Here is a 25,438-nt window from a genome sequence, read left to right on the forward strand (position 1 = left end):
ACTGTGCTGAAGCAGGCTGGCTCCTCATGATGGTCTAGGGCTCTGACTTCCCAGGTGAGTTGCGACCACACCATAGGGGCACCTCACTGCCAAAGATACATCACACCCACAAGAGGAAAAGGCACCATACTTGCCATTTTCCTGCCTGCTAAGCGAGAGAAAGGTTTTGAAGAACTCCGGTCCCAGCAGAACCGGGACTGTTCCTGAAGAAGCAGGAAGACATTACACTCATTTCTTGGCTTTTAAACACAAAGTAAGACAATTCACCTTTTTGCTTTTTCGGGGCTTGGTTCCCCCTTCCTCCTCCCTCATTGTTAAAGCTCTCTGATGATGGATTAAGTGAGATGTTCCCCACATCTCAGACTCCAGAAGATCTGCCAAGTAGTGCTTCTTTTTCCAGCTTCTTTTCTCCCAACACTATTTCTCTTTCTGTGCACTGCTTTCAACACCTCTATACTCTGCCTTCTATGCTGATGCAAAGTGTTCAGCCTTTTAGCCAGTTATTAACACTGGAGATCCTAACATATCCTCAAAATGCACTCTGCCATTCCAGGGAAGGCCATAAATCCCACCGGCTCCTTCAAAGAGAGCAGGATTCGGTCCTTCTCTAAGGGTCATGCTTTCAGAGAGAAATCTGAAAAAGCAAACAAACAACCCTCCTCACAACCCAACCACCCACACCATGATGTATTTCCCTGTTTTTTTCTGTTATGCTCTATCTGATTTCCACTGGCAGGGACAACATAGCACATACGTTTCTTAGTAGACAAGCAGCTTATGCAAAAGTCTGCTAGTTCACAGAATCACAGAAAGTTGAGGTGGGAAGGGGCCTCCAGGGGGCATCTAGTCCACACCCTTGGCCCACCCCAGCCTACTCAGGCACCCACCGCAGGCTGCCCAGGACCTTGGCCAGGCAGCTTTTGAAGATCTTCAAGGGGGGAGACTCCACAGCCTTCTTTGGTAGGCAAACATGATTGGTGATTAAATAACAACAAGAACTCAAGGCTGACACTGGAAAAATTGGCTGGGAGTGAAGAAGCACTTGGGAGGATTCAGAAGAGACAAACAACCAAAAATAAACCACCACCACCACAACCAACAACAAAACACAACAAAAACCAATGAGCTAGAACAGAGATGCTTTACCCAGAGCTGCAGAATCTCCCACTGTCCATACCTTTAATGTATCTTCCCCAACCTGACACATTCAATGGCTCTTTATTTATGTCTGCAGAATAGGGTTTTTATTTGTTTTATTTTATTGTTTACACACAGATTTCCAGGTGGGATTCTCATCAGTTTCAACCATCATTTCAGTAGCAATTTTATAAGAAACAACATTTGTTTTCTCCGAGTACGGAAAGCTGCAAGAAAACCGCCAAGAGAAAACTATTCACATTTATCGGTCTCTAAATCATTTCATTGTCTCATAGATGTACTTGGTTAGAACATGACTAAATGTTTACTCATACAGCTCCTTTCATCGCAAAGGGATTACATCAGCAAATGCTGACAGGCACCTACCTCTGGGGTGTTGCTCTCTTTCCTCAGAAGCCCTGGAAACACTAACAGCATGAAGTGTGAACCACACTGAGAACAGCAGAACCACTGCGTGGCCTCAGACCCAGGACCCGCCTAGCTCTGTACCCGCCTGATGCAGAAGCAATACGTGGACACCCAGAGAAAAGAATGAGCAATCCTTAAAAAAAGGATCCTACCTCCTCCAGCCTTCTTGTGTTCTCAGTTCAGGGCATGGCATTTTCTGAGTCAAATCTCCTCTTGAATCCATATAACAACCTTTTGCATCCACAGCTTTCTTTGGCAAGGTGGCACATCTGCTGCCTGCTGTGCAAAAAAACTACTTCCTTTTGCTTGCCTTGACCATGTCTCCTACTAGCTCCATGTGATGGCTCCTAGTTCTTGTACCAGAAAATAGTTAGAGGTTTATGGACACACTAAAAATGGGAGTAAATAGGAAAGCTCATCATCTCTGGAGTTCTATTTTTTAACAAATGACATGAAAACAGGCCCTGGGGAAAAAAAAGAAAAAAAAAAGTCCTCTGAAAGCAAGTATTTATATACAAATATTATGGTCTTAAATACCAAGGGAAATGAATGAGAAGAAAAATGCCCCTACTTGAGCTGAAGGTTGGACAGAATGTTGTTTTAACAGTCTCAAACACAGAGAATTTTTTGGTATTCAGAAAAATTGCCCAGAATCCCAAATAAAACAAGGATCCCCTCACATACCCTTTCAAGTGCCAGGGCATGGATTCAGTGCCAACAGGAAGAGTGCCGCGTCTTGAACCCACAGAAGCTTTTCCTTCCTTCTTCCCTCACCAAAAGTGGGGTTTTCAGGTTGGTGGGCTTTACGGATAGGACTGCCATAAACACGGATATGCACAAAGCTCCACAGTTGCTTTCTAACTGGCATCTTCAACTGCCTCTTGACTGCATCATGGAACCAAAGTTTGCTGGAAAGAGTGGCAAATGCTCCAGCTGAAAACTTTCTGGCAGCCCATTCTGCCTATACTGACAGGTGCTGTTCATTACAATTGGAAAAATAAATGAATTTTTCTACTTTAAGATGGAGCACTGTGTGAGCACTTGAAGATATCAGGAGATTCAAAATATAGATATTAATTATTGGATGTACTGCCACGTGTCATCTCTTGTCTTCCAACAGAAAACTGGCACTGCATTTTCTCCCCTGTTAATGGAAGTGTTACCATATTAATTTTGCAGGGAATGCATTCCCTGTTAAATTAGTCTTGCAATATGTATGTGCAGAAAACACAAATGATACTTGCTTCAAAGTGTAGGCTGGATAAAATGTTTTCTCCTTCCAGTTTACATATAGTATATTCTTTACATCACACCTTGTAACTTCACAAGCTACTACATCCAACAAAGTATGCTTCTACACCTAACATTTCTTTACATGCAAAGTTTTCTAATAGAATAATATAAACTATGAATAAAAAAATAAATAAAACCCAAAACCAAAACAACAACAACACAATGCTCATTACATCTATAGAAAACAACTCAGAAAAGTACAAAGTAAATAAAACTGTAAAGCTGGGAAAAGTAATTACTGAATGTAAATAATAATGGCTTCTATGATTACCACAATTTGCTCTTGTAATCCTTACTACAGCATGTAGAGTTTCAGGGTATTTGTAAAAGTGGTCCAAAGCAGCTCCTTCATGCATTCAATGCCAGCAGGAAAGCATGTTCGTATGCATTCTCCTACGTGCTACATATCAGGCAACAAGCTGATAAAATACCTGCTCTGTCCTGCTTGCAGATCTCCTCCGTGAGTCACAGTGGTATTTTAAAATGGATTTGTACAGCCACTAGCTTGACTTCTTTAGCTGCCCTTACTAGAAGTCTCTAAACACCATGTGAACTTCACAGTCAGACCACAGAAACAGATTGGGATACTTACAGATGCAAAGACACCATAGAAAGCAAGTCTCAAAAAGGCAAGTGGCTGTAAAGCTGTTGAATAAATCTTGTTTACAGATAAAATTAAATGCTGCCATAAATAATTCTTATTTCTCATGAAGATTAAAATAAATAAATAAATAAAAGCAACAGCCAGTTGCTTCTGTAGTTTTTGTTCATATGCCTAAGGCAAATCATTAAAAAATACCTCATTCTCAGCCCAGGGGAGCAGACAATGCTCTTCCTTTGGCTTTGGAGCCAACGCACTTGCTTTTTCACTTTCTCTTCTTAAAAATTCAATATTTGTTCATGTCTGTAAGGCACACACACTGTTGCAAAATGTCAAGTAACTTTAAATGTTAAACATAGGAGATTCTTTTTTGCAGGCATTGGACAGCCTTCCTCTAAGATGACCTTCATTTCACATGAGAAGAGCCAAGCTAAAGACACACACCCTTATTACACTTCCTGGTCTTTACTGAAATTTGGCACTGAGCAGGGCTTGTCTAGCCAGGGGAATATCTATCACAAAAGAGTCCAACAGGAGAGGAAGAACAATGGGGTTAGAATTTGATGCATCTAGTAAGGAGAAAGAAAGTATTCCTTGGTGCCTCAGGCATAGCACATTCCTAGGTAGGGCCTCGAAGAATTTCAGCAGATGTGAGCAAGAAAAAGATGACAGTTTTTTCCCCAAAATGTGATAAGCGTATTTTATCAATACTCAACATTAATTCAAATAGACATTATATGTAAGGCTTTAAATCTTGAGCTATATGACCAATAGTAAATTCATATAGATATTTTACAAAAGCATAAGGATTAAACACCAATAATAATAACTTTAAGAATAAAATTTTTCTTTTATATGCCTTGGATATATATGGTTAGCATATCAGATAAAGAGGGAAGAAAACTATGAGCTGGAATCTATTGGGAACAATTTTCCATGTCAGAAATTCCAGTTTTTGCTAAGAACTCATTTTAACGAAGAACTGGAAACATTAAACGTAAGACTCCAAAGCATGTTGTTTCAAGCACCAGTGAGTCGTTTTGACTTGCATTTTATATTCCATATAAATGAAAACAAGACGTCTTGACAGCATTCTGTCAAGACTATTAGCAGTAATTAATCTATTCCCACAAAATACTTCAATTTCAGCAGGAAGCTAGAACTGTCAAGATTGTCAATGGCTCTGGCAGGAGCACTGCAACAGAAGATCTTCCCTCTCAGAGGTCTCAGACGACCATTTCTGTGTTTATAGAAAAAATACTTTATCTGTCTGTACCATGACACATAATTTATTACTGTGGTTAGCAGTGGATAGATTTTGTATTATATACACCAGCCTATAAATTTCAACACTGTAGGGGAAGAAGCTTCAGATAAATTCATTTTGTAGTTATGTTAGTACTTGCAGCCCTTAAATATGCAAATCACAGACTTCCAAGGAAAACTAGACAGAAGCGCTACTGGAAAAAAAATGTATTCCCAAATACTAGCCTTTTCTAAATGTTTATGACTCTCTTTTCAGGCTTATATTATACAGCTTCTATCTGGCCACACAGATTTTCAACACAAATGTAGAAGACAGACATTTGGCAGCTCTTATAGGTACAGACACTTCATACTTACTGGGACAAAGCACAGTGAAAGCTTATAAATTCCACTTGATAGCCAGCTCAGCTTCTTAAAAAATATTGCTTCCTTTATTTCCTGCCCTGTGCATTAAATCCCCCTTTCCAACACACACAAGATTCAGTAATCCTGGTTCATGGTATTTAGCAGCTGCCCAGCTGTGCATTCAGCTGTGTGTGTGATGAGGTTCTCATGCCAGAATGGATTTCATTCCAAATGAGCAACCTTTGCCACCACCGTGTCAGAAGCAGCTAGTCTACCTGAAACGTTTTGAAGGTACATGTATCCAAGAACAGGGAAATAAATCTGTTTGTGCCCTCTGTCTTCTGCTCCTGCACCAGCGTATCTCTAAGACTAGGGCTGCAGCCAGACGCTTAACTGCTAGGAAGCACTGTACATACATAGGGTGCTACATGCATATGTCAAAAAGCCAGAAACAGCGCTTTTTTGTTTTCTTTTTGAGAAACATGCTGGCAATCCTCGAGAGGAGCAGGCAGCATGACCATCAATCAGGCTCAGCTGTTCTTAAACAGTCTCCTCTCCACTGAGTACTGCCTGTGCTGGACTTTATAAGAGGTTACTGTATCCAGCACAGAAATTTTAAGTGTGGAATTTGACACATTGCATCACTTAGTGAAATGCCAGGCCTCTGCAGGGCACAAGAGGGCACTTGGCGTTCCCACTGCCACCCTTGCACCCTCTCAGGGCGATGTGGGGTCCAGTGGAGGCATCAGCTCCCCCCCCATGGGCAGCAGCAGCTCCGCATGCCACAATCACCTGTCATGTCCCAGCAATGCCACGTTCCCCCTCGCGTCCTCAGCCTGCATCTTTACAGTCCATACCTGTGAGGAATAAATCTAGGTAGAACCTCAGGTATGATGGGAGCACCTGTGGAGGCCTTACAGTTTTAGGATGTGGTCTTAACTCACTGCTTTCCCGTTAGAGCTGGAGGCAGCCACCTAGTCAGCAAGGCTGGTTCACTGGCAGGGAAGCAAGGTAGCAGGGCAGCTGTCTCCAGCCATGCCTGAGATGTGCCGGGCAGCATTTCTTCCACCGTGTTTTCTTTTAGAATATTCATTCTTAAAGAAAATGAATATGCCTCCAAAATATAGGACGGAGCGTAGGGGAAAAAGTCAGAGTAACATACAATCACCTAATATTTAAACTACTTTATAGGCTCATGAAAATATTGTTACTTTTTTTTTTTTCTAATGTAGCTAGTCTTATATCAATTATTCATTTTCCCACTGTACTTCAAATTGTACAATCATAATTAAATAAAATACTCAGTTATTCCATTTGACCAAGTTTCTCAACCACAAAAGAAATCACACAGCACAAATTACAGCACTGACAGAGCTCTTGAGTTCTTATCTTTGGTTCTCTCACCTGCACTCTGGATGCTGCACATTCTCTCTAAGAAGTTGACTAAGGAAGAAAAAAAATTATAGGTTCCACAGGTATAGGTAAATTTATATAGGTAAAGGTAAATTTATATAGGAATAGATAAATTTATAGGTAAATTTGTTCCACAGGTGTCAAAGTGTGAAAAAGCAGCATTGCTGGAGCTATCTGGCTCTTACCAACTCTGTGAGAAGGATGTACTCCAGAAATACTCCCTTACTAGTATGGAGAGGGGCAGATGTGACGTTTTGAACCTGGCAGTGAATCATTGTCCCCTGCCTGTATAAAAGCTGTTTTGCAACTGCTACGAGGCAAACTTCCCTGAACTTCTAGTGGTTCAGACCACAATTTAAACCAAATGTTTGAAACCCAGGCATCTGGCAAGCCCAGCTCTGAAAATGCTAATGCTACTCTGCCAAACACTCAGTGCTTCCCTTATTCTGCCGGCCTTTGCCAATATTGCAAACTGGCAGCATAAAACACACAAAAAAGCATTTCGTAAGAATAACATACCCCTCCAAGCTGCTTTACTGCATCACTCCCGTGTGCCACAGGTGAGAGGAGCCATTATGCTCTCAATTCATTGCAAGGACCTCTGATTATTTTTATATTTCTCCTTCCAAGCCACTGTGTACAAATATTAGGCTTAAGTCTTCTTAATTAAGGGATCTGGAATGACATAGGATTGAAAAGCTGCATGCAGTATTTTAAGAAGGGCAAGGAATTTCAGCACTTCTCTAAATTCATTGAGGGTCTTTCAACAGGCAACCAAAATATTACTAATTCCATAAACACTTAAAATGCCATATTTCCTATTTACTTATAATATTTGCTTTTCCTTAAATGGTGTTTTTGTATCAGGGATTCTGAAGATTGGTCAGCTAAGCTCACTCAATATGAGGGTTATTATCTGAAAAACATACCTGGATTTAGCAGCCTGATGCTTTGCTTAAACAGCAACTTAATAGGAATGAGTCAGGAAACTTGCCTATTATGTAAAAAAGAGCCCATCATTACAAACTTGTTGACTCAACCATGCTTTAAAAAAGTCAATACGAGAAGCAGGGTTTAAACTAAACTCATCTTGAAAAATCAAGTCAGAAAAAATAAGCAACATATCTGCCAGATGAAGTAATTACTTCAATTACTTCAGTGACAATGAAGTAACAAGGCTAGTATCTTATCTGTTTGCTGTTTAAACAGCAAGGAAAGGATTGTCACGCACATCTGGCAAAAAGGTCTCTGAATTCAGAGATATATTTATGACAAAAGATAGTTGCTAATAACAGAAAAATTCACATCCACCATACAACAGTGTAAAAGTTCACAAAACATTTCAGAAATATCTTGATTATTTTGTGACAGCTAAAACAAACTTTTTTAATATCATCAAGTCTTAAATACAAAGCTGTGCTCTTCTGTCTGCCCTGAGATTTCTGCTGTTTGCATTTAAAAAATTACAAATTGTTTCAAGAAGAATGCCAATGAATTATCTTCAGCCTCTTCCTGATGATTCAGTAAATCACAGCCATAATGCAGCCAGTGCAGAACTGAACCTACAATACCAGTTCTTCGAAATCTAAAATATATTAAAACCTTTACCAAGGTAATGGTACTTTATAAACCCCTATAGGGGTTTTACAAAAAAAGCAGGTTTTAGCAGGTTTTTATAGCAGGTTTTATAGCAGGTTTTACAAAAAAAAAAACCTGCTGGGACATAAATACCAGATTGGTAGCAAGTCCACCAAAGGTTTTTGTTTCACCCGGGTTATCTTTCCTGTTCTTTTTTACATGGTGCAGGAAAAGCCTGGCATTTTACCACCGCCAAAGTCAGCCAGCTTGGGTTCAGTGACTTACAGCAACAGGAATGCTAACTGCTTCTCTAGATCCCACATATCCAGCTCACAGGATGCACTCCCTACCCTATGCAACAACATTTTAAAAATCATAAAATTTCTGCTGGGGCCCATGTGCCACCTGAAGATGAAAGGTGTTTGCACAGGATCTAATGCAATAAGGCTTGCAGCAAGTCTTGACAAAGTTTTCCCAATGCCCTTTAGCACCAGCCAAGGGATATGCAGCCATAAGAAGCAATAGAGGTTTGCCTTGTTTTTACAGCAAAGCATTGCTGGCTAGAAAGCACTGGACAGGGTTTGCCTTGTTTTTACAGCAAAGCATTGCTGGCTAGAAAGCACTGGACAGGGCTACTAAAAACATTGTCTGTTCCAGCAAGGATGATGAGCAGGCTCAGAACTAGTTAAATTTTATACGCTTCTGTGCTACCCTCACATTTTGATGCAATTGTCTTGATTACAGATGACAGTTTCTATTAAGGGAAAAAATGCAGAGTAAAAAAAGTTTCTGGATATGGCATGTTGCAGCAAGAAACCCCAGCCCCGTGCTAGCAGCCTTCTCCTTTTTGCTCATCAAGGCTCGACCTCCAGGGGGGGAAGGGAAAGCCTGCCATGTCATTAATCACTGCATCTTCCACATATCTTGTCCTCAAAAGAATTGCAATTAATCTGCAGGCCTCTGAAAAGCAGGAGAAGCACACCGTCATGCTTTGGCATGACTGCATAAGTGTGAGATAGTTGGACAAAAAAGCCTTTTATTCCCCCTCCTACAGGAGCCTCAGGGAATTCAGCTTCCCTTCAGTAACTGCTGCAATCTACAAAAAGCTATTTTTTGCAGTGCTGTATGACTGAGCACTTCAGAGTAACAAGTCTTGGTAACACTAACTCTTCCCATTGACAGCCGCTCTGAGGCCTTCTTATAAAATAGGCCCAAACCAGTGGGAATGGGTAGGAAAACTGCCTGGGACTGACTTCTCTGAAGTGTCACAATTGCTGGTGAGTAAAGGATGGTCAGTTTCTCATAGACCTGTTTTCTAACTCTCCAGGCAACTTGGCGACAAGGAGCACAGAGCAGTGCCAGCGACGGCTGGGACACATGCTGAGGAGCTGGCTGGCTTCTAGCTCTCCGAGCTGCCAGAGGCACACACCAGGTTTCTCATAGTGCACACTCCAGGGGATGAGATCCAGTTTCCAGATGATTGCAATGTTTGCTGATGACTGTCTTCAGTCAGCAAGCATGGATAAGGTACAGTTATTCAATTAAATAGAGCTTTGAAATTGTTTTAATCAGAAATTAAGGAATTATGCCTCCCAACACCAAGACAGCTAAATATGATACATGTTGGCAGGTAGAGAGGAAAAAAGAGAATGCGTAAGCAGCTGAATACACAAGTTGCATATTTGGGAGGAGAGCCCCAGTTCTCACTCCCCTTTGGTAACAGGCATAGGGGAGAGGGGAGGTGGGTGAATGGCATCAGCCCCTCTCCCCACCCAGACTCCTAAACAGGGAACTGGTCTTTCCTCTATATTCCTGTTGAAAGAAGCACTCAGGATGCAGTCGGCACTCCCATTCAGACCAATTTTGCAGCGAATGACAGTGCTTGAAAGCAGAGAGCAGTTTGCAGCTCTGCACATAAGCGCAAGAGGAAATTTGGAGAGAGCTGAGCCTGTGCCAGCTGCTGGAGCCAGGTCCTCAGGAGACAGCTCGGCTGGCAGCGTCTGCACTGCTGCTTGCCTTTGCACGGCAAGCAACATGTTATTTGTTATTTGACAGTGCCTGTTCTCACTTGTGCTCCACTTCAGATGGTGTGGTTAAAAGGAAAAAAAAAAAATGCATTAAAAGACAAAAGCTCATCTTCTGCAGACCTTCCAGATGATGCTTCTTCAGTTAGAGAGTAAACCCTTCTGTACTGACAAAGGCCACGTGCCCTGGGAACAGGGGAACTATTCAAAGAATAGTATCTGCAAAGAGAGAGCCCTAGTATACATAGTCCCATCCCTTTTCTGCAAAAGAGCCTGTTCACACACAAGTTCCTCCTGGGGTGACAGCACACACAGTGTAAGAAGGGAGCAGAGATTGTGGCCAGCATTGTCCTGCAATCTAAGACGCATTCCCACCAAAAGCAGGCCTTTCTTGGAAGGCTCGTGCAAACTGTGGCACACACCATCATGCCATCAGTTAGTTGCCAGTATGAAGTCAATATTGTTTCAGATTAAACTTAAAAAGTAAGGCATGCCCTGGACAGTTCCTCCCAGGAAACACAAGCAGGCTTTCTGGCCCCTGCCAATGCAGACAACCACATCCTTGTGCAGAGGAGGGCATGCCTTGCACCAGCACAGCAAGTTGGTCGGCTGGGGGAGTGGAGCCATTCACTGCTGCATGCCTACTGGGCTCCTCCTGCAGTGGGGACCTCCTGCACTCTTAGGAGGGATGTAATCACATCAGCACGTGTATTTGAACTCCTGCTGGGAGCCCTGTAAAAGGGTAAAATAAACTGAGTGTGCCACCAAGGGTCTCACCAAGCGTTTCCAGGTACTGCTGCCCACAGAGTCGGGCTGCCTGCACAGGGAGCACTCCTCTGCCTCACTGTACCCAGGTCACAGCAAGCAAGGGAGCATGGCTCTGCAAACGGTGACATGACTACCTCTCTGTCCTCATGAACTAGGGCTTATTTCTGAAGAGAAATTAACATGACTTACCCTTTTAAAGAAAAAAAAAGCTTATTCAATATTTTAGAAGATTTTTAATTAAAAGAATAAAATTATTACTTTTTGTTGCTAAGTGATCAGGAAGTATTTCTATTAATAAAATAGTAATAAAAAAGGTCAATCATGATGTAAATATCCCCTATGATAGTGATGCCTGGCTGCAACCCTTCTGTTGCACACACAAGGCTTTCAGCACTGCAAAGCTGCACTTGCTCCACAAGGAAATACTGTTTCAGAACATGATTAATATCATGTTCATAACAGCTCATATTGCTGTGGCCAACTGTCAGATAATACACTAGTAAGACAGCACAAGTTTAATTCAGAAGGCGATTGAATTCTCCACGTGACAGTTCAGTCAGAAGCTAAACTGAGTGCACAGTTGTGAAGATCCACCTTCACTTTCCCAAGCCTCATCCACAGCTGAGACGCAACAAAAACACCACCATTTTTTTTTCTGATGGTCCATCACCAGAGATGCAACAATAGTAAACCTGGCATGAAAAGACAAGACAATGAAGTAGCACAGAAGAGGGATAAATAGGAGAGGGCTTGAAAGAGATGGGAGAAAACAAATTATCTTCCTAATCTTCATGTATTTTTAAAAACACATTTCCTGCACCAAGATCTTTACAGACTAACGGATGAGAATCTGGTTTTGGCCAAAAATACTCATCTAGTGATGCTAAAATTCTCCTAGGATACCCAGAGGGTATCAGAAGAGCACCAGTGGAGGGGCATAGTTCACAGTTCCAGGACATGGAGGATGGCAGAGAGAGCACAGAGCACACTCATGACTCTCGGGGAGTGTCACAGAGTGAACTTCATTGTGGACCTCTAATTCTAGAGGCTTCTCATTTTCTGATGTCTGATAAGAAGCATCCCTTCTATGCCCGGGCAAGCAAAATGTGCCCAGCTGCACTTCAGACTCTGCTCTCAGCACCAGAAGAGGAGAATCTAAGCATCCTCAACCCAATAACATTCCAACAAATCCTGCAGAGTGAGGTTAGGAGTGATCCAGGCTCCATCACCTGCTCAGCCAGCACTGCCTGTTTCTCCCCATCCCTGCCTGGGCCAGTCAGCCCTCCACAAAGCCCTCCTGCTCTCCCTTTAGGCACCGCTAACCTACCCCAGCACAACTCTGCTGACAGCACGCAGGGTGTTCCTTGGGGTTTCCTGGACAGGCACACACCAAAGTGCAATTAGCAGCAAACACCATTAACACAGTTTAGACTGGCTTCTGGCTTAAAGAGGCTCCAGTGCTTTTACTTACTCTCCTACACGCTCGCAAAGCCTCTCCTGGGATGAGCATCTCCCAGGCTTCATTTGTTTTCTGGGTTTGACTCATCTGGGACCTGCAAGTGATACTTTTTCTCCCTTTGTGCAGCGATAGCATCCCTTCTGCCTGCTTTGTGGCAAGAGGCTACATAACCATCAACAGATTATTTTTTTTTGTTGACTGTAACCACCTCTGATGCAAAACACCAATCAACTGGAAATTAATCACCTATTTAATCACTCTCAAGCAGTGAAGTCTTTGCTGCCCTGCTGCTTCTTTGGCACATCCTTATCTTTCTCCAAAGGGGAAAGTCAGGCAAGCAGGGCACAAGCAGGCTGCATATGTGTGGCCAACGGCCAGCATCTCCTCTCACCCCACGGGAGCTCAAAGTGCTCTCGGCTCTGTCCTCACCCACAGGAGGGTGAGGGGCTGCACCAAGGCACCCAGGAGGGACCGGCTCCCCCGTGGGTGCCTGCACTCTATTTTAATTGTGGTGGGAGCAGGGGGGAAGGGCAGCAGCGAAGAAACAACAGCTCTTGCTACTAATGTGTCAAGTTTAGTCCCTACAGCTAGTAGTGGTAAAAATACTCCTCAAAATAAACATGTAAACATATATAAACTTAGCAGAGGAAGTGACCACTGAACAGGCCTTTCAGCAGCACACCACAGACTCTTCAGACCATGATGCTTGTCCAAGATGGAGAGCAACTTCAGCAACGAGGTTCTCCAAAACACCAAATAACACTTCTTGCCTCTTCAGCAGTGTTCTGTGTCTTATATTATCAGATTATTTTTCTTTTTAAATCCATGGATTGGAGTGTGAATTCGGGATATAACAGCTCAAAAAGCAACTTAATAACAGAAATTTATCACTGGATTATCATGAATCATTTCTGTTCCTCGCCACCTTCCCCAAGACAGTAATGCACCTGTACCACTGTGGCGACTAAAGGCAGGGGAGCTAGAGAATTTAGTATGGATACCCACTATATTTCTACATTCTAGAAAAGCCAAATAGAAAATTACACATTTGTACATTCATAATATTCATTCTTATTCATATATTTTACAATATTATTTTTTTCTGGCCTCATTTCTGTTAGGTATTAAGATGTAGTCATTCTTTAACTCACAGAAGGCATCAGGAATACAATTGGGGATGGCCTCAGGTGCCCACCAGATTTCAGGAATTGGGGCCTCCAGCGCTCATAAGCACATCTGGGGCCAGGGTGGGAAGTATGAAGCTGAAGTTAAATGTCAGCCCACTACGCTGTAACTGAAACAAAGCTGAAATAGAATTTAAACAAACCCATACAGCTAAGGTGAGACGGTCCCCTCATACCTTTGCTCTTCTCTCGCCTTTTCTGGCAGAGCTGGGCAGCGAGGTCGTCCTTGAGCACAGCATTCAAGTGAAGGTGAATTTTAACTTAGCTGAACAAGCTTAAACTTAAAACAATCTCACTGTATCATAGTCAGTGAGATTTGATTACATATTTGAATATTTCATTGCATATAGATGGGTTTTTCAATTATCTCAAACTTAAAAAATAAAAAATTATAACTTATAGACCTGCTGTAACTTCTGCAGAGAAAAATTTATGAAAAGCTTTACGGTACATGCAGACAGAATCCAAGCAATTTTATAAAACTTTTTGCATAATTTCTACACCATATTAGAAGCCTGAATCTTGGATGCTTCACAAAAGGATCATAAAAGGGCTCCTGTATTGTTCTCTGCTACATAATGAGTTGTATCACTCCTTCTCTCATTGCCTATTCTTTTCTAAGTCACCTACCTTGACTTTCCAACTACCTACACAAGAATGGTAAAGAAGACCTTAGTAAAAAAAAAAAAAAAAAGGTTCACTATATTTTCAACACCAATATACATTATTTCATTTACCGTACACAGAATTCAGAATTTTTATTCAGCTGCACTGTGACTGAGATAACATCAAAAAGGTAAATTCAGATATTACAGCTGTAGGAAAAGCAATCATATGGTAAAGAAGCGAAAGACCTGCAAGTGACTCTCCTGGAGCATCATACCACTGCTGGAGACAACCATTTTTATGCTGCTCAGTAAGAAGGAACAATAAATGCACAAAAATACTAGCAGCTGTTCTTTGTTACAGATTCTGGAGAAACAACCAGCCAAAAAGGTAACTGATAAGATGCAAACTAATATTCCTTGCAATGTTGTTCTTGGCAAGGTGCTTAAGATTCACAGAAAAGGGACTCTGGCATGCATCTCAAATCATGCAGACAATCCCACAGTTTAATGGGCTGGGGGCAAAGTGAAAGTGAAGAGAAATTTTTACCAGAAAGATAATTGTCAATGCAGAAAACTCAAGCTGAGTCAAAGATAAATGCACAGCTTCCTCTAATAAGCAGGATTATCACAGCAGGAGCATCACTCAGCATCACCCTGCACCCACGATCTGGGGCTGTTCCCACAGCAGAACTCCTCCAGGCTCAGCAGGAATGCTTCACACAGGACAAGCAAAGAAAACACAGCAGAACATCCATTCTTCTTAATCAGAGATGAGAACTTACCCAAACAACTGCATTTTTGAGTACCGAAACAGCAACATACACAACTCATCTCCCCCACATACAGCATCCTTATGCTTGACTCTTAATGCAGCATCTCATTGGCATTGTGTTAGCAACTGTACAGTACAATCAGCACAAAAGTCTTGCTGCAACGGATAAGGAGAGGAAACGTGTCTGGTTTTGCAGACATTATACCCTAATTACGTTTTTAAACAACCTGTTAGTCCATATACATTTCTCAGTGAATGAATTCAGTGTAGAGATGGTACATTAGTAAGGATGCTATACTGAACAAAACAGAGTTTAGTCACCACATTTCATCTTCAATTACATGCAGAGGCACAGACATGTTTGTTCTGGCCACACGCAGTCCCAGCCTACCTAGGAGGGTGCTTGCTAGATTAACTTTGATTTCACTTCCTCAGCACAAGACTAGCTGCAACACAGCACAGCCAGCATCTCCCTTTGCCTTATGGGCAATCCATAGCTAATGCCCAGGGGAGGCAATAAGTATCAGGAAAACATCACTGCCTTCCCACCCAGCCTCCCAGGCAAGAGGCAGCCTATTTGCATTTAATGATACCATACTTAAGATGATATATTTAATAATCCCTGTTGTCAGGCTGAAGCTCTGCTCTAGGAGCTCCAAAAATCAGGAACAGAAATAGCTGTGGCTTAGCCTCGGTTTCTTTGAAAAGAGCAGCCCGTCTGCACCAGGAGACCATGGGAGGAACACACCTTCACGGAAGGTACAATTCAGACACCAACAAAAGCAATGTAATATTATATGATTGCTTATTGTCATACAAGAAACCAAATAATACTTTTACAAAGCAAACCCTTCTAAAAACAAGCGGACAATGGGAGCCAAAGCTCTGGCTTTTAACAAGTCTCGAACATCAACACTCTCAGCTCTGATTTAAGTCCTGTTCTTATTTTTTGGTCCAAATTTCCTTTTCTTGATATATATATATACATGTGCACTAAGCAAGAGTAAATTGCCTTGAAACTCAGTTCACCTGTTTTTTTGGAAATCATTTATGTCTACAAACACATGAATGAAAATAGCCCAGAGTCTGTTATAAACATCTTTGACTGTAGTATCCAACATCCCATGCTTCAGGCTAATCCTCTTATGGTGATTAGCAGCAGACCAGAAGGGCTGTAAGGAGGGACTTAAACAGGCTTTGGCCTCAGCCTGGGTTCACAGCCCAGAGCAGCTCCTACACTTCCCATGTCAGTGGCTCAAACTGAATTCAAAATCTCCACTAATTAAAAACATCTAAGGGGTGTCTAGATAGGAGAGGAAAAATAAGACTTGCCAGAGAGAAAAAGCAGTTTATGTGGTGTGCACTCAGGATGAAAGGAGTGAAATGTTAGGGTGGAAGGGGCAAATGATGTACTTACTGGAAGAAGGTGACAGTGTGCCTGTGCCCACCAAAGAACATGCCTAGGAAGCAAACCACGGCCTTCTGCAAAGTCCAGGGCAAAATCACAGCTCTCAGGACAAACGACGTGTCTATCAGCGGCTGGGTTTCCGCCTGGGTTTTCAGTGCGTGAAAGCACCGTATGTCACACAGGCAGAGTTACCCTGAGTACCTTAACAGCCGTTGTTCACACAGTATGTCAGGGCCAGCTCCAGTCCCACTGCTTCCCAGCTCCCTATTTTTACCCATTTACCTATTTCTCACTCATCACTAGCAAGACAAGGCTATACGTTATTTATTATTTAGAAGGCTTCATCTTCAGAAATCTGCATTGTGCAAGCTGTTAGCTCTTTATAGATTCAATTTGAGCTATCTAATTAAAACCAACTAAATCCACTGACCACACATGTCATTCCTGGTAGCTAACAGTAATTTACACACACAAAAAAAATCAACTCACCTGCTCTGTAGTGAGACAGAGCAGCTGTTTAATAATGAATAGCTTCCGATTTGCCTGCTCTCTATTTCCTCCTTCAAATTTATCTGTACCTTCCGACCAAGAGGTTTGTTCAGATCTGAATGTACTGTTTCCCAATCCAGAAAACTACATTCTGAAAATTGGATCAAAACAATCTGATCCTGTTATGAAACCTAAGTTTCATTGCTTCTTCCTAAGGCTAGCCAAGCTATTTTAAAAAGCAGAGCACTTTACTTATTCCACTTAAGATTTTAAAAATTACGCTGGAACATGAAATTAACTTTAAACAGCAAATTTGGCTTGGGAAAGCCCATACAGTTGCACTTCAATTGTACTTCATGAAAACAAAAACAACTGAGGAATGAAGTAGAAATGGTGCTTCCCTGCACAGACCAGACTGACAGAGAAGCAGAGCAAAGCCAGGTACCCTGGGGGCACCTTTACTCCCTGCCACAAGACAACGGTGGACAGACAAATTTCCTGTGTTTTGGTGAAATTTTAGGTCACAGCTCTGCCAAATAACCTGCATCTCCAGACATAGAAAAGCTACATTAAGCATTATGGAATTGGCTTTGATACTTCAGGAGTCCCAACAGAAATTGTTTTAGTAGGACTTTCAAATAGGGTATTGCATTTGGAAAAATTTAACTTCAAGAACTGTTTTGAAGGATTTTCAATGAATTCTGTGAAGACAGGAGTGAACCTAGGTAAGTATGCACAATTAACAAAGATCAAATCAATAGTTTCACATTAATATCAGTGCTACGAGTTCTCACAGGGGCAATAAGGAAGACTCCATCCTGCAAACCACAGCTGTTTGCATTCACAGACAGCAAAAGGCACAGCACGGGGGAAGGTACTGCTGGTAGTGCGTGAGCAGCAAGCAATTGGATGTTTGAGCCATCGTGGCAGTTGGCCAGAGTAACGTGGCCATAACATAACAGCACCAGGGGGATGAAAGGAAGCAAACAGATGTCACAGCAAGCTTATGAAAACAAGGATTTTTTAAAGGTGAAAGATACAGAAAGCTTAAGTGTGCAAGGGATGAGATACCCCGGCAAAGAGGAGCGCATATCCTTGAGGTGCTGAAGCTATGCTATGTTGCTATGAAGCAACACAGAAGCTATGTTTTTCGCCCAGTGGCATCTAGGCTCTGACATCCAAAGTGCTCCAACAGACCTACTTGGGCCTGGCAAAATAAAGATCAGCTTTGGCCTTTCCAGAGGACAGAATGAGCTGAGCGTTACATTTCTATTGGTGGTTAGCAGGCATTTTTGAACAAGATACAATCTAATTCTGCAAGCAGCAGTGAGAGCACAAAGTCTTTGACATCTCTAAGCCATGACGTTCCATCTCCTTCGCATGGCGCACGTATTCAGAGACTGTCAGGTTTGTCCCTCAGCACCAAGGATGAGGCACTTAGCTTATATTTCAGCTGTGGTAATGAAAAGCACTCAGAGCCTGCAAAAAGAGCAAAGAAGGAAAGAGAAAAGTGCTACCAAGAAATTCCAGAATAGCATTTTTTATGGCATTTCACACACTGCTTACTTCATGGCTATTGCCTGTTCTACCCTAAAGAAAGGCTGGAGTCATCTTTATGGTTCAAAAGAAACCCTGACCACAGGTTTTAAGCATCCAGTTTTACAGAGGCCTTAGAGGTTTTGTAGAGGTCTACAAAAGTATTGTCAAAAGATATGTATTTTGTTTCTATTTTTCTCTCCATCTTCTAAAAGAAGTCATCACTGAATTTGTTAATGAGTATTTGTTAATGACCTCTCCGAGCATGAAGAAAACATTGTCAGCATGAAGCTGAGGTAGTTTAATGTATTGCCATTCACTCTTCATATTTAGAGACTATACTGCTCACCCCACATCTTCACAAAGTAAAAAAATAGTTTTAATAGCATTTCCCTTTTAAAACTAGTTTAAATTTAAAAGTTCCTGCAAGGCTGCCAGAAAAAAAAAGAAGAGGGACGAAAATACATTTCTGTCTTAATACTAGCATTGTAGCTAAAGAAGTAGGTTGTTAACTGGACATCTGACATTTCATGTGTTTCTTCAGGGTATATGTATATATTTAACTACACATATATATGCATATATATGGTATGTTTCATCATCCAGCATAAGAATATTTTGAAGGCTTCAAAGAACAAAAAGCTTCAGAAAAATAACAAATTTATATGTGATCATTTAAAGTTTTTCCTCGTTAAAGTTACCAATTACAAAACGTCTGTTTTTCCAAAAACTACCATTTCCACCCCAGTGTTTTTACTCTTCACTTTTAAAATCCTTCCACAGGTCTATTCTGCTAACCACTGACTTGGACGCACACTCAACAGCTGCTCCAAGCCCCGCACTGTGCTCTTTCAATTGGCAGTCCTAAAATGTGGCTGCTTGGCTGCTTTTCACACTACAGATTTATTCCCCATGCCTTCACATTTTTTCACTTTCCCTAGATGATGCATATATTTCTCTGCTGCATGAAATATTTTGATGAAGGGGTTTTCCCTAGTCGTACATTTGTCCTCAGACAGCTTAGAAGTCCTCCTTTTCTTTATTTTCTGCTTGTTTCTGCCAGTTTCCTCCCATTGCACATTTAACCTCCTGTATTAAATATAAGCTGGTGTTGCCCCCCCCCGGCCTCCCCAGTGCTACCCATTTCCTTTTCATTACTGCTTACTGGGCAAACAGGCTGCAGTTTGTACCTGAGCCTCTGCTTCATGCAAACATTCTCCAATCAAATTGTCCTCACAATTAGCTGAAATGGTTATTAATAACATCTTTCAGACCGAGGTTCAGGAGGAGCAACTCCAGCTTCTTCACTGCAAACAGAAGCCATCTGTGCCCTCTTCCACGCTGCTCACAGCCGGTGCCGGTGCTCAGTCAGGGTGCAGGCTCCTGTCTCCACTTTGCCAGTGGTGCCAGCTCCTACCGCTCCTTTTTTTAGGCTGTTTGAAACAAGCTCCTCATGCTTCTTCACCAATACATCCCCTGCAACAAACCCCCGAAACATCTCAAAAACAAACAAGCAAACAAAAAGAAAACAAAAAAAAACCTGCTCCCAGCTTTCTGCCTTTGTTATAAGCCTACCCTAAAAGCAAACTGTGCAACCCTCCCACGGAGTGCCTTACAGCAGAGAAGCAGGCAGCCAGCTGGAGCCAGGGCGCAAGGTGGTGGCTGCGCTGTTTTTCCATACAACCATCCTCTGAAAGGACATGCTGGGGGCTGCGTGCACCTCAGGCTGTTACGGGGTTGCAGAGCACTAGTGTCTTTTCCTAACCGGAGCTGCAGCAGCTATTTCCAAGGCAAATAGGAGCTAAATTTCAGTGAGATGTGAAAAAAGCCTAAGGTATGCCTCCTCCAGATGAGGAGGCAGCAATAAAATGGGAAATTTTCTTTTTCTAGGTTCATTAATATAGATTTCAAGGTTCACAATCATCTCTCAACAGAGAGCACAAAGTCTGGATGTCCTGGAATCGTCCCCGTGAGTCGGCCCATGGAAAACTTTAGATGGGGCGCTAAGTTCTACACACCAGAGAGGTCCATCCATTGCTACTGGCCAGCTGTGCACTTCTGTGTGAGGATTCTGTGAGAAAATTAAATGGTGGGAGCATGAAAGTGGCATCTTCAAGGCCAAGTTAACTCACGTAAGTTACTGTCTCTTTTTTTTACTATAAGCTCTTAACTAATACATTATATGCTATGGATAAACTGAAGTTCATCTGTGAAATAAGTCTCCCTTGAAAAACTCACTCTTCACTTTCTTTGTCAAGCTGCTGGCAGTGATACCAAACAATTGCTCTAAACAGTTCTTACATTCATTGTAGTTGCAATGCGGTTTGTGAGCCAAGTATGTTTAACATATTTTCTCAGGTTAGTTTTGTTTAAGAAGCTTTAAAATTTCTTCTTCAGCGAAGTGGGAACAGAAGCTTCCTCTCACACCTCTCCCTGCCAGGCTGCCACAATTCGCCAGGCAGTCTCTGGAGAATCACACACGCCTGAGGATGTGCTGCTAGCCAATGCAAAGCACTAACACTGAATGCAGGAAGGATGTCTGTGAATGCCCCTGTAGATCCTTCACTGTGTTTTGGTTTGTGGAAGAAAACATCTTTCCCAAATCTAGGTTCTCCTATGCAATTGATATTAGGACACTTTATTGTGAAAGAAAACTAAAACATGTCTCAGACTTCCAGAAAACTAAACATACAACTTTGATCATAAATTCTCTCGGTTTATCAGTTATGTGAACATTTTCTTCCGGCTTCACTTTAGGGCTGGCTGGTTTTACCCCCTTGTTCTGTTCTGCAGAACAATTTCTACCCCCCTGAGAACTTTGACCAATGGCTACACCTATAGAGGTATTTGCTTCAGGAGAAAAACATGTAAGAACACAAGCTGGCAGAGGAGAGAAGGGTGGTGGCGCTTAGGGAAGGAAATGTCACACCCCTTCTCATCTGTCAACCTACTGGGTCCCTGGCCCTGCTTGAGTGTGGGGAAGGGCTCCTGCTGGTGCCTGCAATGTTGAGGTTTCTCCCCACAGGAGGGCACAGAAGGCAGGCACCTTCTTGACAAATTTAGGTCCTGAGAAGACCTGAAGAGCCAGGTGGGCTGGAAATGCAGTGAGTATCAGGCATCAAATTAGGAGCAGCAGCAGTGGAAATCATACAAGAGAGGACAGTAGCTAACTTCTAAGAAATGCATTACCTCCGCTTAAGAGCAGACCTAGGAATTGCTATCAGCAGGAGCTCAGGGCACAACGTGCCCTCCATCCCTGGCAGCGGGTCTGTGCACAGGGCTTGAGATGGCTCTGCTGCAAGCAGAGAGGAGCTGCTCTGCCAGGTAGTCAAAGCATGCTCACTGCAGCAAACCTGGGGGTAAGAAGTGTTCCTGCTTCGGGACCTCACAGCTGCTACTTTAGAGAAGAGAAAGAAGAATTATAATTTCCCTAAGAAAGCCTTTTTGAGTGGAAGTTTGAAGGACAAACCCCATTTACGGCTTGCTGACAGCATGTCCCAGAAAAGATGAAGGTAAAGGAGTTTAAAAACCCTCAAAAATGAGATCTAAGACTGAAACCCTCTAACACCATGACCTAAATACACAGTCACGGCTTTTCAACACAGGATAATAAAGGCAAAACAGAAATAGCAGCTTCAAAAGGGAGCTGCGAACAACACTGATATCCAGAATAGAACAAAGAGATCAATAGAAAAAAGTTTTCATCTGCCTCCAAGAGCTGAAACATCCTGGGAGTAAGTTTCCCAAAATGTACTTCCAAATACTAGTGTATAAAACCTACATTAATCACAATGTGGCAATTTGAGAGCCTAACTGCACTAAAGTCTTCCAGGAAAAGTATAGAAAGTAAACATGGAAATAAAGCAAAGAGGATAGGGGAGAAAGACTGTGAACTTATTGATCACAGCAAGAAACGTGAGGAAGGAGGAAACCAGCTGCAACATAAACCAAGGTGAAAGAGCAAGAGGGGTGTAAGGGATGTGCCCCTGAAATACAGCTCTGTGTGGCTCCTCCAGGCTCCTACCCAAGAAGGTCCTTCAACCAAGGCAGAGTGACCACTGGGCCCTACACAAAACATACATGAGAAATGGCAGGTCAGTGCCTGGGAAGAGATATTTCATTTGATGGATTGCTTTGGCTACTGACACCACAGACTTCCCTCTTCACAGAAATTGCAAACAACAACAACAACAAAAGAGGAGACTGCAGGCTCCTATCAGAAGCAAATGGTCTGCGGTGGCTGCATGGTGGCAGTCTGAGTAAGCAAAGACAGATCAGTTATCAGTGAAGAAAAAACATAGGCGTTATTTTGGGCACCGGGACTCCAGCAATCAGACTCAAGCTGACCCACCTGGCATTCAGGGTCCTAGTATATTCACACTGAGGAAACAAGATCTTTTTTTTTTTTTTTTTTTAGTTAAAACTTTTGGGTAAGAGCCTGCAGGTCACTCATTCCTTCTGCTGCAAAACTTTCCACTGCTCCTGCAGAAACCCCTTCTGGACTGGCTGTTCAGCTGTCACCCTCCTCATGCAAGCTATGTACAGTCCACTGACATCTGAAAACACTTGCAAAATCATGGAGTCTACCACTGCCTTACATAATTTCTCCAAATGTGCATAGCACGATCCCAGTCTGCAGTATTTGCCCGTATGTTTGATTTCAAACTGGTCTCCCATGCCTACGGGCTGTTAAAAATGAGTAGCAACTGTCCAGGAAACACTATCTCACTGTGGGCAGAGGACAAAAGAGCAGCATTATTTTACTCTAGAAATTATCTGGCTGATGTCAGGAATCCTGAGTGTTTATAGGACATTTGAAATATCCCCAGTTTTTTGTTCAAATCACTGCCTAGCCTCTGCTTTTGGCTATCAACATTCAGAGTGACAAGGAAATTATCACTGCTCTGAGATGAGAGGAAAGCACAGACATGAGGTTGGCCTTTTAGGGAGCAACAGCAAGATGTGGGAACACCACACTCGCTCATCGGGATCTTTTCATGCTCTACCTGTTCCTCTTTCACATACACATTTACGTAGTTTGGGGGGAAATGAAGAAAGAAAAAAGCTTTCCTTTGCTGAAAAGAGCTGTTGAGGGGAGCTTTGTTGCCTGGTGTATCCTAATTGCCTGGGGTTTCCTCCCCTCAGGTTTCACAGTCAGCGTTTGGACTTTCTCCTCCTTGCACAAAGCACCTGCAGGAAGGAGCCACATTTTTCCCACAGCGAAATCCCGCACAGAAAGTAAAGGGGAAAACTACAGTCACAGGATCAAATTCTGAGAAACATCACAAATGTTGGATAGACTTGCACTACAAAAGAAGCCTGTGTGTTGTACACAGTGTTTTTGTGTCCTCAGAAGGAAGGGACGCAGCAATTCCCTTCTTTTCCTATGAGTTTCTGCCATCGTGCAACTTACCAAGCCCAGAGGCCAAAAGCTCTGTGCATTCCTCTTCGCCCAGTTTAGTTAACTACAAACATTTTTTAAATGATAGACACAATTTATGGGAGCCAGTGCCTGCTCCATTGGCCCTGTCCATCCAGCTGACCAGGACTCCAGCAGGGTGTTGTGGTTTAACCCGGCTGGCAGCTAAACACCACACAGCCGTTCGCTCACCCTCCTCCCTCCCTCTCTGGGATGGGGGAGAGAAACGGGAAAGTGAAGCCGGTGAGTTGAGATAAAGACAGTTTATTAAGACAGGAAAATAATAATAACAATAATAATAATAATAATGATACTACTACTAATAATAATAATGTGTAAAAAACAAGTGATGCACAGTGCAATTGCTCACCACCCGTTGACCGATGCCCAGCCTATCCCCGAGCAGCCGGCCCCCCACCCCGGCCAGCCACCCCTATATATTGTTTAGCATGACGTCAGATGGTATGGAATACCCCTTTGGCCAGTTTGGGTCAGCTGTCCTGGGTCTGTCCCCTCCCAGCTCCTGCTGCACCCCCAGCCTGCCCGCTGGCAGGACAGAGCGAGAAGCCGAAAAGTCCTTGGCTTGGTGTAAGCACTGCTCTGCAACAATTAAAACATCAGCATGTTATCAGCGCTCTTCTCATCCTAATCCAAAACATAGCACCCTACCAGCTACTAGGAGGAAAATTAACTCTGTCCTAACTGAAACTAGGACACAAGACAAGCTGCAGAAGCACCATGACGCACTCTCCCACCTTACCTGAGGAATAATAAACCCAGCATTACTATCTGAGTTTGTGGGACGTTGTAAATAAGGTAAGCATCACTAATCCTGCTTTATGGGCAGGAACGTTTCTTGCCCAGGGTTGCAAGCTTCCCCTGAGGAAGAGGCAAATCACACTAATTTGACTTGACTAGCAAAGCTCCTACAACTCACTATACCTGAGTGCAACTTCCACAAAATCTGGCAGTAACTTTGTGTTTGCAGTAAAACCCCATGGGTCACAGCAGAAATTCCACAAGAGCCCCCAGGTGAGGAAGGCACTGGCTCGCCTTGGGGAAGTGCCCACACATCTTGTTCTCCTCACATCTCACAGGCCTGGGGCACCTGGGAGCTCTGGGGATACCACAGAACACGCAGCTCATTAAATGGGGGGAAATTTGTACAAAACACTGAGCAGATCGTGCCTGCTGCCACTGCATTCCCCGCTCTGTTGAGCAGCAGGGAAGCAGCAAGAGTCTGCAGGGAGAATTTCTTCGCATGTCATCCACCCAGCCTGAGAGTAATGTGCTCGCAACATTGAGAAAGACAATATCATCTGTAAGACAGGATAGTCCCTGCATACGTGGTAGTGCTGCTAAATCACAAGGAGCTCTCACTGTTACCAAAGTGCAGTTCTGCCAACAGAAAGTTCCCCCAAACATTTTTTTTTCTGTCATTTCTCAGCGAGACCAAAGATGAGGCAGTGATCCTGCTCCAAATGCAAACAGCAACAACCAGGGTTTCAGACAAAAAGGGTTACTTCCTCCTCCTGTCATTGGCCTGGGCATGAGGGGGTGTGGGAGGACAGTGCTGATGTGCAAGAACAACTCTGCACCATTTTTCAGCAAGGGAAGACCGTGAGGAAAATAAGCCGTTCATTTCTCAGCCTCCCAGAACAGACAACTGAAAAATATTTATTATACAGACATTGGTTGATGTAGCTTGG

At 42.8% G+C, this 25,438-nt stretch overlaps 1 protein-coding gene and 1 long non-coding RNA gene across 9 annotated transcripts in view; one reads left to right on the forward strand and one right to left on the reverse strand.

The window, feature by feature from the left end:
• Positions 1 to 23,975, forward strand: part of LOC136790868 (uncharacterized) — a 74,764-nt gene extending 50,789 nt beyond the window's left edge. The window contains exons 3-5 of the long non-coding RNA XR_010831662.1: positions 9,390 to 9,589; positions 20,245 to 20,442; positions 23,456 to 23,975. This is a non-coding gene — a long non-coding RNA (uncharacterized lncRNA). The remainder of the gene's footprint in view (positions 1 to 9,389; positions 9,590 to 20,244; positions 20,443 to 23,455) is intronic.
• Positions 1 to 25,438, reverse strand: part of TUB (TUB bipartite transcription factor) — a 150,972-nt gene that overhangs the window by 123,675 nt on the left and 1,859 nt on the right. The window lies entirely within an intron of this gene.

This window comes from Anser cygnoides, chromosome 5 (genome assembly GCF_040182565.1).
Source record: "Anser cygnoides isolate HZ-2024a breed goose chromosome 5, Taihu_goose_T2T_genome, whole genome shotgun sequence".
Classification (NCBI taxonomy): Eukaryota; Metazoa; Chordata; class Aves; order Anseriformes; family Anatidae; genus Anser; species Anser cygnoides.